Source organism: Myotis davidii, unplaced genomic scaffold (genome assembly GCF_000327345.1).
Source record: "Myotis davidii unplaced genomic scaffold, ASM32734v1 scaffold1471, whole genome shotgun sequence".
In the NCBI taxonomy this organism is placed as follows: domain Eukaryota; kingdom Metazoa; phylum Chordata; class Mammalia; order Chiroptera; family Vespertilionidae; genus Myotis; species Myotis davidii.
The window spans coordinates 424,756-443,872 of NW_006284003.1; the positions used below are offsets into that span (position 1 = coordinate 424,756).

The window sequence follows — 19,117 nt, forward strand, 5'->3', positions numbered from 1 at the left end:
TCAAGGCCAGCGTGGCGAGTGAAGAGCAATGAGGGAAGCCCGCCGCGCCGGCCTCTGCCACATCCCCGGGGCCCACTAGCGAGGAGCTAAGCCCCTCCCCCGCTGTGCCAGCCCCTCACAGCCCAGAGTGAAGGCCTGGGGGCCGAAGCGAAGGCCTGGGTCCTGGGTTCCAGAGGAAAACTAGTGCCAGCAGCCAGGGGAAGGGGCCCCCGAGGGGCCCCAGACTGCAAGAGGGCACAGGCTGGGCTGAGGGACCCACCTAAGTGCACAAATTTTTGTGCACCGGGCCTCTAGTAAATAAATAAGTCCTCAGGTGAGGATTTAAAAAAAAATAGTCAATTTAGACATTACTTCATTTGGAAAGTCTTTGCTCCAATAGGTGTGCTTCTTTTGTGTGTGTGTTTTGTTTTAGGTGCGCTTCTTATGTGAGCCCTTAACACCATCCTTTTCCTTTTTCTAGGACTGAGAACACTGTTGTGTAAATACCCATTAGTTTTTATGTCCTATCAAACTGTAAGGCTAAAGCCCATCTTGTTAGTCATCACTGCATCCCCAACTGCTGGCAGTGTCTGGAATTTAGTGGTCTCACAACATTTATTGAATAAAGAGATGCCAACAAAACTCTGCACACCATTTTCTGTGGAGCTCTGTGAGTTTAATCAGTGACGATTGGCACAACAGCTATGTCAGCTGAGTTCCTTCATCATATGTGTCTTGTCCATTCAGGCTGCTGTAGCAAAATACCACAGAGTAGGTGGTTTAAACAGCAGACATTTATTTCTTACAGTTCTGGAGGCTAGACATCTGAAATCAGGGTCAATTCTTGATGAGGGCTCTCTTCCCGTTATGTCCTCATGTGACCTAACTTAGCGGGTGGTGGGTGGATAGGGGTGAGTATCATTCTTGTGTCTCTTCTACTTTTTATAAGACCATTGATCTCATCATGATAACTTCACCCTCCTGGCCTAATATAGCCCTAATTGCCCCCCAAAGATCCCTTTCCAAATACCATCCAATTAGGGATTAGGGTTTAAATTTTGGTGGGACACAAATATTCAGTCCACAACAATAGGATATACACATGATTTCTTAAAAAAAATAATCTCCTTTGAGCACAAAACAAGATAAATTTGCCTTTATCTGCAACTTGAGTGTTTAGATCAAAGTACTAAATAGCGAGGGATGTTCAATCCAAGACCCAGCCCTGGAAAGAGCATGCGATATCCTTTCCCTAAAGGTCTTTGACTATTGGACATGTCGGTGAGGCCTCCAAACAGATACAGGCTTCCAGACAGCATTGTCTTAATCTGTCTTGTTCACTATTAATCCCTCCACTTTGAATGGAGCCTGGCATATTGCAGATGGTCAGGGATTCTCTGTTAAATTAGTGAATGGAGTGTAGCGTGTTGTTGCTCTGAGGCCAAAGGTGGGAGGCAGTGGGGAATAAGACTAGATGGCCATTCAAGATGTAGGGAGATCTAATTTACAGTTATTTGAATCCACATAGACCTCTGTTTGCTTGTTGGGTTTCTTTGTTTATTCATTTCTTTGATAAATTTATACATTCTTAACTATGGTTCTCCCAAGAGGTGTTGAGGTTGCATATGGAAACACGCGTTTTTCAGCAGAATCGTAAAGAAATAGATGAGAAAAGTGGAATAAACTTAGTACACTAGGTTGCATGCTGTAAGGATCTGCATCATTTGGCTCTGAACTTGCTATAAGCAAAAACTAAGAGTTAAAACAAGCCAGTTATAAGGTTTTCAGTTTCCATAGATAAAAATAAACTCGTTGCCAGGGAGGTAGGATGTAAACTGCAACACACAGGGCAGAAATTTATCTCTCTTTTTTTCACTATTTTATTTTCAGTACCCAGAACAGTGCCCAACAAAAGCTGAGCGTGATACAATCTTTAAATGAACTAAAAAGTATTTTTCCTAGTCTTAATAGCGAAAAGATCTTCACAAAAGGAGAAACCATGTAATAAAGTACCTAGCATCCTCAAGACACCCTTATGATGAGTAAATATTTAATTCCCTAGAGCTACTTCTTTTTTGCACTTCCATGTGAACTGATGACATGACATATAACTCAACAAAATGAATTCAATAATATCAATTCTATAATTTCAGTCGTAGCTTTTTGAAGGTCTGTCCTGTGCAGAGGATAAAATATAGGCTATTTTCAGACAATGTCCCATGAAGGTTATTTCTCATAATATTTGATCAGAAATAGGCAGCAGAATGCCTGGAATAATATTTTTCTGCGGGAAACTATAGTGCACGTACTCTCTACGTGAAGGTCAGCCATGTGCTTTGCCGCTCAATGGCCTGTGAGCAGGGCAGTGCTACTCCTAGATTCTTATTGCTAACATGCCTGGGTAACTCCCCTGTCGTGGATGCTAGGCCAAGAGTTCCCTTTCATCCTCCCATCAAACATAAGAGGTCATACTATCATGAAACCCCCATTTTACAGGTAACAAATCAAGGCCCAGAGAAGTTAATAATAAGTATTACAGAACTACCAGTGGTGTTAGAGAGACAAGATTTGACCCAGGGTGTCTGGCCGCTTAATCAATATTTCTGCTTATGTGACAATGAAGGAAGCTTCCGAGATATGTGAGAATCGGTACTTTTTTCTTCCTCCAGCTGTCATAAACACATTTGACCAGTTCTCTAAGCAGAGGTCGGACTTCCCCAGAACCCTGCTCAGGACCTTAGTGTGTTCTCTATACTATGTAGCAGTGAAATGGGTCATGTGATAACAAAATAACATCATCATAATATCTTAATCACCCAAACATATTGTGTTGTTGAATTTTTAAAATAATTTTACAATCACACACAGAAACTGAATAGAATTTTAGAAACGTACAGTTCTGTGATTTTCAAACAGCCCAAGCAAGCATTTCTGATTCAGTCCATAGCCAGTTCCAAAAGGGCCATTTCCCTGTGTCTTTTCCTTGAGTAAATAATGCACAAGACAACCATTGTCTGAGTGCAGGATCATAATGCATTTTCTTTTTATTTGAATTTTCATTTATTGATCTTGTTTCTCTTCCACATGAATAATGCATCCTTTCAGAAGGCTTCCAAATTCACATTATTTGGCACACTAAATAAAAAGTCCTTTCTTTTATGCACTAACAAATACAAATTATGTAGTCAATGTGTTTTTAAATTGTTTAAATATGTATTTACATGCTCAGCCGAAGCATTATTAGAGTTGTTTGTATAGCAAGTGGAGTTCTAAAGTGTCCAAATATCTGTTCATCATAATAAAATAACTTTAAATGAGTCTGTTGTTGTTCATCTGGGGGAAATGGCATATTTAAATATTGATATAAACAGCATTCCCTGTACTAACTGGAAGGGGGTTGTAACAGTTTAGGCAAACAATGCAGGCCTTTAAAGGGTCCGCACAAATCGAGACACTTGAGTAATGCATTGTATCCATCTTCCAAGCACTCTTTGCTTTGTGTTCTCCTATATAATCAAGAGAGAACCTAAATAATGTCCAAACTGTCTTCTCCCAATTCATCTTCCCAGAACAGCGAATCGCCTGTGGGAGGGTTCCTGCAAATACGAATTAGGGAAGGAAGCTGGCAGTACCCCCAAAGGGCAGACAGGAGGTTGGGCGGGTGAGCAGTACCATCAGAATGGTGTTGGGGCAGAGATATGGTGATTTCATAGCTGACTATGCCCTTGGCCATGGCACTGTGTTTGGCAGGGATTTCTTTGAAAGAAGAGAAACAGAGGAGCTATTTCTGATACAGGCGAAGAAATTTGGCAGGAGTGACATACAGGAACTAAGAAGAATTTATTCAGCTCAGTGACCAAAGAGCGTCTTGTTTGGAGAAGAAAGGAGTGATCTTCTGCAACATAGCATTTCAGAAAGAATCTGGTGGTCATTTTCTTTTGTGGTTGACCCAGTATTTAGAAGATTGGGGTAAAGTCATTGGGGATACAGACCTATAGAGGGGTTGGGGGTAATTTAGCCAGACTGGTACTGAGAGGACAATCAAAGGTGAAGATGGCACCCATGCAGGGAATGGGTTGAGGGGTGAGAACCCTGCACAGCACCACTTGGGACTGAAGAGCATGAATCCAACCTTGGGTGAGACTCTTGGGCAGACATGGAGGCCTTGCGGGTCTCAGCTTCCTGCCTGCACATTTCTGTCATTCTATGTGTTGCCATATTTAACTTGTCAGGTAAAGAGAGACCTAATAAACTCTACCATCTATCTGTAGGAGTGGCCATGGAGGGGGGGGGGGACCACTTAATTTACTGATGGCCAGCAAAACCTTGGGACCTCAAGAGATTAGTTAATGGAGGAAAAGCCCGAGGGGGGGCTGGGGGGGGGGGGGACCACTTAATTTACTGATGGCCAGCAAAACCTTGGGACCTCAAGAGATTAGTTAATGGAGGAAAAGTCCTGAAGGGATGAAAGAAATCCAAGTTCAACAGGAAGAACAGAGAAAAAGATCAAAAGCTTATTTTCTTTTTTGAAATTCTTTTAAATTTACCTTTATTGTGGAAAATATCACAGATGTCCCCCTTCCCTCCCACCTTTAACCCCCTCCCCTCCACTCCCCGGGCCTTCACCACACTGTTGTCTGTGTCCATGGGTTCTGCATGTACGCATACAGGTTCTTTGGTTAATCTCTCCCCTCCCCCATCCCAGCCTCCCCTCTGAGATTCCACAGTCTGCTCCATGCTTCTATGTCTCTGGATCTATTTTGTTCATCAGTTTATTTCGTTCATTAGATTCCACGTATGAGTAGCTCGTGTGATACTTGTCTTTCTCTGACTGGCTTATTTTGCTTAACATAAAAGCTTATTTTCTTTTCTTGTCCAGAGTGTGTGTCTCCCTTGTCTGGTTTGGGTCTTTCTTGAAGAAACCTCTGAGACAAAGATTCTCATGCAAGTAGACGCTTGGGAGATAATCCCAGGAAACTGCAGGAGAGGACTGGGGAAGTGAGACAGGGGGGTGAAGGATGCCAATACAGGGTGCCTTGTCATACTGGTTGCCTAGAGCTCAAGAACCCTGGGGACAGGGTAGAGCAAGCATGTCAAACTCAAAGGCTAATACGGGCCAAATAAGGTTTAAGTTTATGTGGGCCGCAAAAAAACAAAAGCTTCAATTTTTATAGAAACATAGGTTTATTTCAAAAAGTATAGTATAAAAAAAAGAACAAGAGAATGATAAAATTAATGTTTTCTTCCAGACACTTGTCATCTCTTCTCGGCTACCATCTTTCCTACTTCGGGGGAAATCTTGTTTGCAGTGATTACTTTCAAAACTGACCCAAGGTGAATGTCAGTAATTCTGGATGGGACAGGAGACTTATTTCCTTTCATAATTGTAAATAACTGCTCACACCGTTATGTTGGCTGGGCCGCAAAAATATTCGTCGTGGGCTGCATGAGGCCCGCGGGCTGTGTTTGACATGCATGCCTCTGCATTATTCCAACCATGGCCTTAGGATACTGAGCTACTTGTTGATATGTATCAGCCTAGTCTTTGGCCATTTGTCCATCTGATTGGTTATCCATCCAATCTTTAGATGAGAGCCGTCATTGGATTTGCTCTCTCACACACCCTACTTGCCTCCCACCCAGGCCTGTCATACTCCCCCGTCTGGCAAAATCCTCAGGGATTTTGTTTACTGTCACAGGGTTCATGGTGAGCATCTGAGGGGTCAAGGGTGAGATACCAGCAATGTCTGCTGCTACCTTTTATGTTTTTAATGAAAGTAAAAACCAGGACCTGCGATTTCTCCACTGATGTTGTTATAAAATGATCTCCAGCAGAAGTGGTGTGAAATGCAGGAAGGCTTTGTTCTTGGGGATGAAGGGGTGGTTAGAGGTACCAGGACATCTACAAACAGATGTATTTCCATCTCAGCAGGAGACAGCCATGTTCTTCTAAGCGTTGATTACACTGTCCCCCCATGGTGGTTCCCTTGTTTGTCTCACTCATGTTGTTCTCATTTACCTCCTTTTGCTCTGGGAATTTGCCAGCATGGAACTTGTTTCAACGTCTACACTGATTAGATACAAGCTTATGTTAAGCTGCAAGCCAATAACGTTTGGCTGGGGAACTTATGGGGCTCATTTAACTCAAAACAGGGTTTTGAACTGAAAATGCAAATAGACACGGGAAGGTTACGATGAAGGTATAAATGCAGGACACATAGTGGCCTGTTCTTCAGAAGCAGGGACAATTCACTTCACCTTTGAAGACTGATGTCAAGGAGATCCCTCAAGTTCATCCACTCAGAGTCCTTAGGGTAGACTGAACACATGGGTTTGCTATCATTGGTGGTTCTTGTATTTGCTTTGAGTTTCTGATTAGGCCTAGAAGCAGCATGGTACGATGGAAAGGCTCAGGTTTAAAAGTCAAGAAAACTTCGATTCAAATCCTGCACAAGGTAATTCATTGCCTTGTGACCTTGGACAAGGAATTGAAACTCTCATTTTCGTAAAAAGCCTGGGTAATAACTACATCAAGTTATGGGGAAGGTGAAATTAAGACACAATGGCTAAAGAAGAGGCCCTGACATAAAATGCACTCCAAATAAGTAATTTCCTTTCATCATTTGTTGTTTCTCCGGTTTAGAAAAATGTCTATCTTTCCTTCTTTTTTTTTTTTTAACCATCAGTGGTTTCCAGCGTGTTCACAAGATTGTGCAACCACCACCACTATCTAATTTCAGATTTATCTTTCTTTTGATTTGTTGACAGTGGTTTTGTTTGTTTGTATGTTATACCATGGCATTTACAAAGAGCGGTAGGAGACCCCCTATACTAACAAAGCCTTACATTTGAAATTCAGTTTGGGCTACAAACTGCATTCTTATCTATGATCACTGTGGCCTTTCTCTGAAAACTACATGTTCATTACCGAGCCTGTTTTGCCATGGAGACACTGAGAGGTGACCTAAGGACAAAATATCTGTGAAGGTGCTATATTAGATCTTGTGTCTCCCTTCTGAAATAGTACTCAGCGGCAACATTTTACCCCAGCACCATTGCCAACACGTGCGAGGCAATGTCCTGCGAGGAGGCAGGTGTGGCTCCCAGGTGAGGTCTCAGCGGGATGGACAGGTTGTCAAAACAAATGTGGCCAAAGGCTCAGCAGACTCACCCCTGCAGATTTCTGTTACTCCCACGGCGCTTTCTCACTGTGGGCTTCACACCTGAAACCTGCTGGTGTGGGTTTCAGTGCTGCAAGGATGCTTCCCATTATTAAAAAAAGGAGAAGAGGGCGATTGCACCACTACTTCTTGGGGCATCAACTCACAGTCTTGGGGCCCCTGGAAGCATGGCAACCAGGTGCCTGTCTGCACCTTTCCTCAAGAGTCAAGGTCAGTGTCGCTAAGATTAGCAACCTACACAAACTCCAGCCACACCTACATCCTCATGTCATTCACTAGGTCAAGGATTTTGGATCCCTATTCAGTTGTATTTCCTATCATTTTTTTTTCTGTTATGTAGGGTTGCAGTGGGTTTAAGGTGGCAATGTTTAGGAATCATTTCTTGGCCTCATCCTAACTACTTAGCACCTGCAAGGATGATGTCATATGCTAATGAATGTTTAAAATTGTTATTAGAGCCTTTAAATATTTCCCTGTGAGTGTGCACCCTATTGATGGGAATGAATACACATGCTCTTTTGTGAATAGCTTGATACAGTCCATCAAAATTTCAAACGTGCTTATCTCTTAACCTGTAATTCTACTCTGGGGTTTTTCCTACAGCAGTCTACTCATACAAATGTGAAAATATCATGTGTAAGAATGTTCACTGCATCATTTTTCTAGTGAAAAATTGGAGAGAAAAGCTAAGTATAGATTGATAGAGGGGATTTCTAAATACAATGTACTGTGAAATACTTCCCATAAGCTTGATTTAAATGATATGGAAATTACAGAACAATATGCATCATATGTCCCCATCTTGTAAAACGCAACAATACCAAAATAATCTGTATATAAAACCCAACCTCTTTGTTTCCTTTTTAAAAAAAAAAAATCATGAAGGTGTGTTCTTTCTTTTCCTTTATTAAACTTTTTGTTGTTGTTAATCCTCACCTGAGGATATTTTCCATTGATTTTTAGAGAGAGTGGAAGGGAGAGAGGAGGAGGAGAGACAAACATTGATGTGAGAGAGACACATCAATTGGTTGCCTCCCGCACATGCTCTGACCAGAGCAGGGATTGAGCCTGCAACTGAGCCTTTGACCAGAATCAAACCTAGGACCCTTCAGTCCACAGGCCAACACTCTATCCACTGAACCATACCAGCCAGGGCTCTTTGTTTCCTTTTTATAGTTGTGAGGTGTCTTTTGGGTGGACCCTGTTAAATGATTCTGCTCAGTAGTTTTAATGAGTTTGGAGAGAAAGATTTTGCAGAAAGAGGTGAAGAGGTCAATCTTGTTCCGCATATTTGAAGGGTAGAGGCCAGAGCAGAAAATATAAGAAGGGGTGTGGGGGAGAAAGAAGGAGGGAATTGGTGGGAGTCTGGTAGGATGTAATGCAAAAGCAAGTAAGAAGCTTCTTGGAGCAAGGAGGAGGAAAGTACTTTTAAGAACAGAAATAGTTAATGAGCAATTTAAATTGTTTGCTATGTCCTTCATAGTAGCAACTCTGCCCCATAATCCTCAAATCATTGGTAATGTCACTATTTCTTTGTATGGATACATCTGTGTGCATGAGTGTGAAGGTAAGGGTATGTGTGTGAGGGTGTGTGTGGGTGTGAGGGTGTGTGTGGATGTGGTTGTAAATCCAAGACGGGCCAAGTTGCAGAACTGAGGCAGCAGATATGAAGCAGAAGCCCTGATTGGCTTTGGTAACATACCATCTCACTCCACCTTTGTGAAAAGACACAGACGTTTGGGGGAGGGCATTGGACTTCCTCACAGCATGAATCAGGGGCTCCAAATCTTTCCAATTTGTTGATGGTTCCCTTTGCGTGCAAAACCTTTTTAGTTTGATGTAGTTCCATTTGTTTAATTTTTTCCCTTGCCCAAATAGATGTGTCAGAAAAAATTATTGCTAAGGAAAATGTTAGAGATCTTATTGGCTACTATAGGCCCAGTGCATGAATTTGTGCACCAGTGGGGTCCCTTGGGGTGGCCTGCAGGGACCAGGCCCCAGCTCACACCCCCATGCTTGCAGCCCCAGCTTGGGCTCCAGCCTCACAGCCCTGCAGCCCCGCCTGGCACCCCTCCAGAGCCACCCCCTCACCTCCACTATTCCACCTGCAGGGCGACCAATTGGTGGTGCCCCCCCGCCCCCGCCCTGCTCCCTCAGCGCCCTGGAGCCAGGTGGAAGCCCCGCCCACTGCTGGTTGCTGTCTGTGGGGCGATCAGGCCACATTTCGCACCTGCCTTGGCCTGGCACCGCCCACTCACCTCCGCAGTCCCGCTCTTGTCGGGGCCCATCTGGGCCCACAGTGCCTCCACTGCCGCTTGCTGCCAGCACTGTGTCACTGATGCCCGCTATGTTCCACACCGCCCCCTGGTGGTCAGTGCATGTCATAGCGAGAGGTCGAACTCCTGAGGGGATAACTTGCATATTAGGCTTTTATTATATAGGGTGTTTTCTTTTAGTAGTTTTATGGTTTTGAGACTTATAGTTAAGTTTGTAATCCCTTTTGAGCTTATTTTTGTAAATGGTATAAGAAAGTGGTCTGGACCAAGGCCATATCTCAGATCAAAACTCTGGGAAGAAATGAAAATGTTCCATGTGCATTATGATAGGAAGAATTAACATGATAAAAAGGAACACGTTTTGTAGGTTTACCCCTTCCTGCTGAGTGATCTTGGGCAAGTCACCCACTCTATGCTTTCTTTCCTGAATTGCAAAGGTAGGATGATAATAATTATACCTTCTTCATGAGCTTTTATGGAGGTTAAGTTAGTTATTGAGCACATATTCGGTGCTCAGTAAATGTTGGGGAAAAGCATTCTTGAAAGCAGAGCAGTCAGTGTACATGTTAAAATCTATAGTTTGAATTTGACGTCAGGGTTCTGTAGCTTCATTCCCTTCTCACACCTTGTCCGCAGCCACCTGATGACTGTGCTCAACACCCACATGTGGAGTGGAGTCAGCACCTGTGAGGAGGCAGTCAGAAACGAGAACAGTTACTAAAGAAACACTGTGTTGCATTTCAGAAATCTTTTCTTTTCATAACTGGAAAACAAATCTATGCAATTTCCAGTAAAAGTGATGGCATATAGGAAATCATTATGGGCCTCGATAAGATGATAAAAAGAATGGAAAGCACGTGACTCCTTCGTGTGGGATACCATTGGAGACCAGCTATGGCCAATGCCATGCAGTACGTTCAGGGAGCTCAGTGACTGATGCCAAGAGCAAAGGGCGGGCACTACGGCCTGAGTGAAATGGGCGCCAGGCGTGGGGACAGGATTTCAGGGCCAGGATTGCAGGGCTGTGGTGCTGGGAGAGGAAGTACAGAAACCCGCCACAGAAATAGTGAAAAAGTCATTCCTTTTGCTGCTGAACAGCAAGATCTGCAAACAGCCCATTTTGAATAAGCTTGGATTGGCTTCTTTACTGAACTGAGGACCTCCTCAAGGCTTTCTTCTCTAAAAAAATTATTAAATGACAAAAGCCAAAAGAATACCTTCAATTCTAGACTTATAATCTTGGCCATATGTCAGATGACCATTGCTTTTTTTGCCACTAGGGTAAAAATTATATTTCCCTAGTGACAGGTGATATGTAAAATGTTTATCATACAATGGGATTTTCCCAGCGATCCCTCTGAGACATACATATCCATACATACAGTGTTTCCCCAGCAGTACTGAGGGGGGTTCTGCACACCCCAGGCCTCTGAGAGTTAGGAGGTGTTTATTCCATCCCCTCCAGAACTATGCAGGTCCCCTGTTCTTGAGCGGCGTGTAGAGTGTGGGGACATCTACACCAGGAGGTGCTGAACACTGAGTTCTCCTTCTCAAGCCTGGATGCTAAGATGCATCACTAAGTACGGTACAAGAAAGCTAGAAAGGAAAGTTGAAATAATTCTAGAGCAGTGCTTTTCAAACTATGTGTGTTTGTGTGTAGAAGAACCAGTTTTGGTTGGGTTTGGTATTTGCAATCTGTTCGGATGAATACTTTTATAAATTCTAACAAAAGTGAATTACTAGACAAATGAAAATTTAAAAATCATACAAGGTCCAAATTTTACTTACTGTGTTCAATGAACTTAAAAGACACTTGGTAAAATTGTCATCACATTTCTAAACTCCTGCTTATCTCACTGTAGACCTGGACTGCAAGGTTCTGCAGATGGACCCTAAACCAGGGGTCATGACTTTGAGGAGCATGAGGCTAGAGAGTATTGAGAACAGTAGGTTTTTATCCATGACTGGCACCTAACCTGCGACCATTGCAGAGCACCCAGCAACATGTGCACTGTTAGTGCTCACTTAAAGGAAGACACTGTGTTGCAAAGTATTTTATTGTGAAGGACACAAAACAAAGGCGATCTCAAAATTTCAATCAACCCAATAATCCATAAGTAATGCACTGATTAAGGAAAATTGTTCTTCATCATTCTCCATCATTCCTATTTTTATGTGTAAAAATGCTTACTACGAGACCTGCGAGGGCAGTCTGAAGAGCAGGAGAACCCACTGGAGGAAAAAAAATGAGCCTGAGCCTGGGATCAAGGCAGAGAATGAGGTTTTCCAAGGAGCTGGGGCAGAAAGCCCTTGACAACTCTATGTCTGATGAATGCGGGCAGACCAGTCCCTTCAGAGGCCTCGGGCGATTAAGCCAATTTTCCTAGGCCAGGAGACAGCTCAGACTGGTGTCTGCCGGGCCACTCTGAGACCGCACGTCACAAGTTGGTTTGGTAAAGTGGCAGACTGAATTTCCTGGATGCGTTCCAAGGCCCTCTGTCAGCAAGTGGGAAAGAGGGTAGGGATTTGCTACTCTTAAGCAGCAAAAAGTAGAACCAGAAAACCCAACTAATAAAAGAACTGTATAAAGTCTGGCCACGGCATCCCGTGTCCAAAGACAAGCAAACATGGTATTCTTCCAATTATGAGCAGTGGCCATAATTTTAGTAGCTTTGCAGCCTTCTAACTTAGTTATTAAAACATCGTCATTTCCCCATGTCACTGACTGCTTTTTTCTATTCCTACAAAATCCATATTTGGCCCAAGCTTTAGCAGAACTTCTGGGGTGCGTTCCACATGTGATTTCCATGTTACCAGCTAGCTTGTTTATAAATAAGTCCCACTGACACCTGAACTCAGGGAGGAGGCAAATTCACTAAGAGCAGTTTAACTTTCATGCAGACTTCTCATCCTCACTGTGCAATGTCAGTGCTATGGGAAGGAGGTTGGAGCTTAGTCATCAGACCTGTCTAAGTGAAAACCAGATCAGTGATTCCGAGTTTGTTGCTTCCTATCATTATAGAAGTTTATATATAATTTCCACAGTATTTTTTACAGCAACCTTATGCTAATTCAACATATGCTTACTTTATAAATTATTGTCTCCAAGAATATCAATATATACGGAATTTTTCAGACAATTAATGTTTTAAATATGAGCCAAGCTCAGTTATCTAATCATGCCTCTCCATTTCCATTCCTTTTTCATCTTGGAGATGAGGAAATGGAGCCCCTTTGGGGGTAGGGGACAGTGAAATGAGTTACTGAAGGTCTTACAACAAATTATGGGTAGGGTCTATCTAGGCTTAATTCCCCTGACTCCTTGTCCAGTGTTCTTGTAGGGATTACCACCTAGTTTTTGCAGATATCAGAGTTCACCGAAGAAACCCTGAATGTAATTGCTGTGGACATATGGTCTTGAATTTATACTACAAGATGCTAATCACTGCCTGTCTGCTCATACCCTCTCTAAAGGAAATCTCCCTTCCCCTAACCCCTGCTGCCTAAGCAGCCAGATTCTGTATTATGGAACTCCTCTAATCCCGCTGTTGTTAATTAGTCTGGAGATGACCATCCTGCCCGGGGGAGTTCATCCATAGGAGGGGTGAAGAGGCAAATAGGACAATCAGATTCCCTCTCTCAGGAGGGTGACCAAGGAAGAGAGAAAGGCTACTTTCTGGAAGTGGGATCATGAAGTCGAAATAGGAATGAGTTGAAAGAATGCAGCTATGGCAAACAAAAGCCATATGCAATTCAGAGTTATGTGAGAACGGGAATCAAGAACGAGCGCAGAAAGCCAGGGAGTATAGAGCTGCACACAGGCGCTGCAACGCGACCACAATGGCATGAACAGTGAGCTCTGCGCCAGGCACTGTCCGTACTGTCTTACCCATATGAACTCGTTTCCACCCTCACAACAACCCAGGAGCTGGGTGTCACTGTTAGCTGTGTTTTCAGATCAACAAACGGAGGCACAGAGAGGTTAATGAACTTGCTCAAGGTCATACAGCTCACTTGACGGCTGTAGTTCCTGTAGGTCTGTTTGTATCCCATGTGGTAATCCCTGATATGGTTCTTTTTTTTTAACAACTGAAAATATAGTTATGTATGTAACCACAACAAAAATAAGATGTTTGACTTGAAATCTTCAAACAGATGATAAAAACTCACCTGGAAAAGGCATGATCATTGATATGTCGCAGTTAGCATGGTCTTTATCTCACAGCCCTTTACATGAGTTAGAGTAAGAAACCTTCCCAGGCAGAACCAAGGTGGGCAGCCAATAACAACGATGGGGGTGGCTTCCTACGAAGTTTAGGCTGAAGATTAGGTTCTTGTGACCGAATGTCTGAAAGGGACTATAAGACGGGGGTAGGAAGAGGAGGTTAAGTGGAAACACTAAACACGAAAGAGCTCACATGCCCAGCCTCTAACCATCATCTCAGGCACCTATTGAATGATTCAGGGGCATGCATGTGGGGGGAAGAAACCAGTGGAATGCACAAGATAAGTCATGCCCAAACTTGGAAGTGAGGAGCCATTTCAGAGCACGACTATGGGCAAAGGCAAACTCACCAACTCAGCGCCTAAATCCCATCAGTGAGAGGAACCCGGGGATCTGGAAAGGCCCAAACCAAAGCTGTATCCCAAAGGATCAGCCCTTCTAAGAGCTTTGAAATGTAACAAACCGAGAGGGCTACAGAAATACAAATACCGGGGATGTGGGCAGTTGGGCAAGAGGTCGGGAGGAGAGACTAACAACATCAATAAACTAATAATTTGTCACTGAAAACAATGTGCCCCAAACCTTCCTTATGCTATGTAATGGAATAAATTGGGAGCTGATGAGAGAGAGCAGGAGAGAGAGAGAGAGAGAGAGAGAGAGAGAGATAGAGAGAGAGAGAGAGAGAGAGAGAGAGAGAGAGAGAGAGAGAGAGAGAGAGAGACCAGCCCAGGTCCCAACCTAATTTCACCAACTCCACGCTTCAGGGAAGAGCCCTGGGAACATCATGAGGCCTCGGTGTGATTTTCATCCTCGGGGAAGTTTAGGAAACACCAGGCTGAGGATCCTTGTCCTGTGTGTGCCAACCTCACACTGACTCCTTCAGGTCGACAGTGGTAACAGACGATGAAACTGAGTGCTAGAAGTTCATATCATGCTACGCAGCTGAGAGGTGAGAGTCCACATGACTCTACAGGCCCGTACACTCTGTGGCTGACAGTGTGTTTTGCAAACTTGTGTGGTGCCCACTGAGTAGAAAGGGTCTAGGCGGGGCCTTCTGATAAGAGGGCTCTGAGTCAACCCACTGCTAAAGGGTTTCAGGGTCCTGCCAGGTTCAGTTTGCCCCTCTGCATTCTGATGTTTGCATATCAGCCAACTTTGCAAACAGTGGCATCATGAAATCATCTTGAAAGGGCAAGAGGCAGCCCAAGGAAAGCAGATGCAGGCAGCAGGGGTCCGACCTGGAGTGTACAGGGCGTGAGAAGTGGGCATTGCTGTGTCTGTCCTCCTGTCTGGTCCCACTTATGTTACCTGGGTGGGTGAGTGTGGAACATTTGGGAGTGGGGTGTGGTCAGGGTTATGGGGAAGGAGAAAGGGGGGCAGAGGCTGTGGGGGTGAGAAGCTACCAGCATCTCTGGAATTATTTTCTTTCCAATTGCAGGTCCTCCTTCACCTCCAGTTTCAGAGAGAGATTTTATATGAGTCTAGGCTTTCCAACTCCTCACACTTGTTCTAGGTATTGCTCCCTGCCTGCTTCATCATGTTGATGTGCAATAAAATCCGTAAAATGAAGAGGGCTTGTGATTTTGGGAAAACAACCAAGAAGTAGATTTGGTTCCATACCTTCCCAGTTGTGAGATCTTAGACAATTTACTTGTTAAGGTCGGGTCTTGACTCCCTTGCCAGTAAATGAGTGTGATCACATCTACATCTTGACATTGTCTTAAAATTTAATGAATTATGTATGTAAAACACCTAGCATGCAAAAATCCCTCACAAACATTAGCTCCTCCTTCACGTGTGTCCTCTCTCTCTCTCTCTCTCCACTCTATCTTTCCTCTAGTCCCTGCCAGCATCGTGCTAAAGTGGATTGTATCTCATGGTCCAAATCCTGCCTCAGAGAAGCACAGAGAAAAGGAAGGGAGTGAGAGGCCCTCTGGGCGTGATTTTCACACGCGCAGAAACAGGGCAAAAATGTAAAGTTCCCCCAACCAAGTGGACTGCCCACTCCCACCCCTCTGCTCCTCCTGGGTCCCAGTTAACAAAGAATCTCTGTTTATAGATAAGTCTGTATTTCTTGTATCTATATTATTCCAGATGTTGAAAATAACCGCCTACACTGCCCCTGAGCGCCTTACACCGTATCTTCTCATCTTATCTTACTGGCTAAAAGGTTTCTTTTAAATAGCATTTCACCCTCCCGCTGGAAGTACAAGGACAAGCGTTTTTGTTTTGTTTTTTCCCTGCATTGGTTACCTTTATTGTAAGTCTCTTGAAAGGTCCTTATTCATTCTCCCATCTTAAAGTCTTGCTAAATACTTTGTTTTGCAACTAAGATATGTAGCATCATCTTTCCTAGTGAGCTTCATCCTCCGACACCCAGTCTGAGTGGCATGTCTGAATTGGTTTTCTGCCTTGGCACTTTGTGTATAAGTTAGTTCATTCCCCTCTAAGAATAATGTCCAGACATAAATTCTGGGGAAACTATTTAATTCCCACTGCAAAGTTAATTACTTTCCTCAGGTAAAGTGACATCCCCCCAAGATGATTGTCAGGTTGAAGTCATGCAGGCCTGGGCTTCATTATCATTTCTACCACTTAATGTCAAGTGTGTGTGTGTGTGTGTGTGTGTGTGTGTGTGTGTGTGTAATCTCACTGAGCCTCAGTTTCTGCACCTGTAAATGGGGATAAGTATATCTGCCATATATGTTTTCTGTGAAGATTGAAACAAATATGAGGCACCTGGCAACCTGCAGACACAGATCTTTATTTTCTTCACCGATGTATCCCAACTCGAGCCAAAAGCAGTGCCTGGTTCATAGTAAGTGCTCAATAAATATTTATTGAATGAATGTTGAATCAATAAATATTTATTGAATGCATAAATATGACTGAATGAATAAATATACATCAAATGAATAAGTGGCTATTGAATGAATAAATAAATCACATTGAATGAATAAACAGTCTATAAAGCTCCACAGTGTCAGGACAGAGACACGTACCCCTGGACACGCAGTAAGTGTTGTTAATGGGAACCAGTAGCCACAGGCACATTCGGCTACTATAAGGCTGTTCCCACCTCTCCCGTCTTCTCGCTGGCTTCTCTAGGCCATGTTTCTCCTAGGCACGCACCCCCAAATTTTACAGGCTTCTGAATATGATGATGTGCCTGGATCCACCTGTGAGCTGCTCCGCTCCTGTGTGCGGCCTGTGTGGGGAACAGGGTCAGCTTCCCCGTGCCCAGGGGGGACAGGTCACAGGGGGGCTGCCTGGCTCCCTGTGGTACAGATACAGCCTTTTCCTCCAATCAGGACAGCCTGTGGGTCCGCTGCCCAGTCCTAGGGTGAACTTGCCAAGTGATCAACTCTATTTACATTCTAAGAAATACTAGTCAACACAAAACAGCAAATACCACACACACACACCCCAATTCCTTGAGGGGGAACCCTAAGTAGCTGCCCTTAGTATATGGATGGGTTTTGCTGTTTCTCGGCCCCATTGGCCGGGCACACTGGGACCTCACAGCCCCTCCCAATACACCAGCGCTTCAAGGCCTCCATTCTAGCTCCTGGGGTGGGGAATCTCTTTGTAACTTCACTGAAATTCACTGCACTCAGAGCCCTGGCTCTTTCTCAGGCGAGGTGGAGACCAGCCTGGCTTGTTTTGTCTTCTTGGGGCTGAAAGCGAGGCCACTGCCCTCGGCTGTTTTCAAGACCCGGGGTAAACTGCTCTGTGTCTGCTGTGGCCTCAGCCCCAGCTCCCCTGCCATCACCCAGGTTTTTATCTGGTTAAAATGAACATCAAAGGCAGCCACAAAGGAGAATAAAGAGGGAGGAGATATCACAAAAGGAGCCATGGGGGGCAGAGGAGAGAGGGAGGAGAAGAGAAAGGAGAGGGCCCCTCACGGGTAGGACTGTGTCCGCACCCCCGTGGGGAGGAGGAGGGGAGGCTCTGACAGGAGAGCCCCCTCTCTGACGGCCCGGTTTTGTTTTCATGCTGGAAGCCCCCGCCTCCCTGGCTTTTTCCGCTGGCTTTACGGTCTCTGCAGCACATGGAGCCAGAGGCCGGAGGCAGAATGTAAAACACAGGCCCCTAGGATGGTGCCCTGTGCCCGGCTTCCCATCTGCTCACGGCCGTGCAGGAGCGCGAGGCCTGGTGTGTTTGATGTGCCCTGGGGAAGAAGGAAAGAGGGGCCCTGCCTTAGTGCTGCTCGCTGCCACCACTTGGCAGCCCTTCAGGATTTTATGACAAATAGTAATGAATAATTAACAAATCATTTGAGCTGCTCCCAAAAGCCTGAAGAGAAAGAACAGCAGCGCCCCTGCTCCCGCCACACCAGACAGGCCTGGACAGTGTTTCCCCTCTTACCATAGGCGGCCGAGATGCGGGCCTCGGAGAACACCCCAGGCCGGCAGGGGACCAGCTCGCTCCAGCCTGCGCTCTGTTACAGGGAAAATATAGCTGGCATCTTGGCTTTCTCTCTGCCACGCTTTCTGTCTTAGACCAAGTTTTGAGGGATGCGTGAGCTCTTTGAGCTCCGTTAGAGCGATAGTGTATTTGGGCTGGGGAGCACCTTCACCTTCTGCCCCCAGAGGACACTGAGCACCGTCTGAGACACTGTGATTGTCATAACTGGGAGAGGGGTTACGGTTGTTGCTGGCCTCGAGGTCAGGGGCGCTTCTAAACACCCTGCAGTGCACAGGACAGCTCCCGCAGCAAGCATAGCTCAGCCAAGGCCCACCCTGCATGCAGTACAGTAACAGTATGTGCCCCCACCTCCAGTTGGGTTGCAATGCTTCCTGGTGCCTGGAGTGAGCCCAGGACCAGAGAAACTTGGGCTCCCTCGAGTGGTGACTCACACTATGACAGCCAAGACGCCAGGCCCAAAGCACAGGCTTGGATAGGAGTGTGTGTGTGTGTGTGTGTGTGTGTGTGTGTGTGTGTGTGTGTGAAACAAGTCAGTTTATCCATCACAAATGACGCTTTGGTTGATGGCGACAGCAATATTCATGAATCATTAATGAGCCATTTTCCTCTCTCCATGTTGTTAATATCTATGCGGCGGCCTTGGAGTTGAGAGCAGATTTCCTTCTGATTAGTCAGACAGAGTGTTTATTTTTGAAACACGTTCTTTGCGTTTAGAGACGCCCTTGAGTGTGAATTCATGTGCTTTCTCTTTTTTTTTGTTTTCTCCCTAAATAGAATCTCCAAGAGCTTCCATCATATTTCCTCATCCTCCCTTTGGGAAGAGGACCTTAGAAGTAGCCCGAATGAATGGGTTGTAGATAATGTGTCACTTACATTTTTTAGGGAAATGAGGAGAGTGGGTGGAAGGGGATTTTAAGATTCCAATTCTGATCAAAATAACCCTAAATAGGTCAGATCTTACACTGGCCACTCAAACGTATCTCCAGTGAAGCATTTGCGGAGCGTCCCTTACCTGCGAGAGGTCGTTT

General features: G+C 44.7%; 1 long non-coding RNA gene across 1 annotated transcript; it reads right to left on the minus strand.

Annotated features, from left to right (window-relative positions):
* Positions 1-8,314: 8,314 nt before the first annotated feature.
* On the minus strand, positions 8,315-15,264 carry LOC107184163. Its single transcript, XR_001514986.1, has 3 exons — positions 15,255-15,264; positions 10,974-10,985; positions 8,315-9,025 (listed from the first exon to the last, which is right to left on the minus strand). It is a non-coding gene; the product is annotated as an uncharacterized LOC107184163 (long non-coding RNA).
* Positions 15,265-19,117: the final 3,853 nt, after the last annotated feature.